This window comes from Cavia porcellus, unplaced genomic scaffold (genome assembly GCF_034190915.1).
Source record: "Cavia porcellus strain 051 isolate PalLab524CR breed Dunkin Hartley unplaced genomic scaffold, mCavPor4.1 scaffold_27, whole genome shotgun sequence".
Classification (NCBI taxonomy): domain Eukaryota; kingdom Metazoa; phylum Chordata; class Mammalia; order Rodentia; family Caviidae; genus Cavia; species Cavia porcellus.
This window is the reverse complement of record NW_026947510.1, coordinates 51,201,110-51,201,448: the sequence shown is the minus strand read 5'-3', so window position 1 is coordinate 51,201,448 and position 339 is coordinate 51,201,110.

Genomic DNA, 339 nt, shown 5'->3' with positions numbered 1-339 from the left:
CTCACGTACCAGGACATGCTGAGGTGTTGTTGGCACCCTGTCAGCTGTTCTGTTTATGCTGTAGCTCAGCTTCAATCATAAAGCAGATGAGACTCTGCTCTGATCCTCACAGGGATTAGAAAACACAGTGTTCCTAACGTGAGCGAGGTGATGCAGGCCTGCAGTCCCAGCACCTGGGAGACTGACGCAGGATGATTGCTTTGAATTCGAGACCAGCCTGGGCTACATAGTGAGCCTCTGTCTCAACACACACACACACACACACACACACACACACACACACACACATACACACACATTTTCTCTTTGCTCCTTATTCTCTCTCTCTCTCCAGACCTC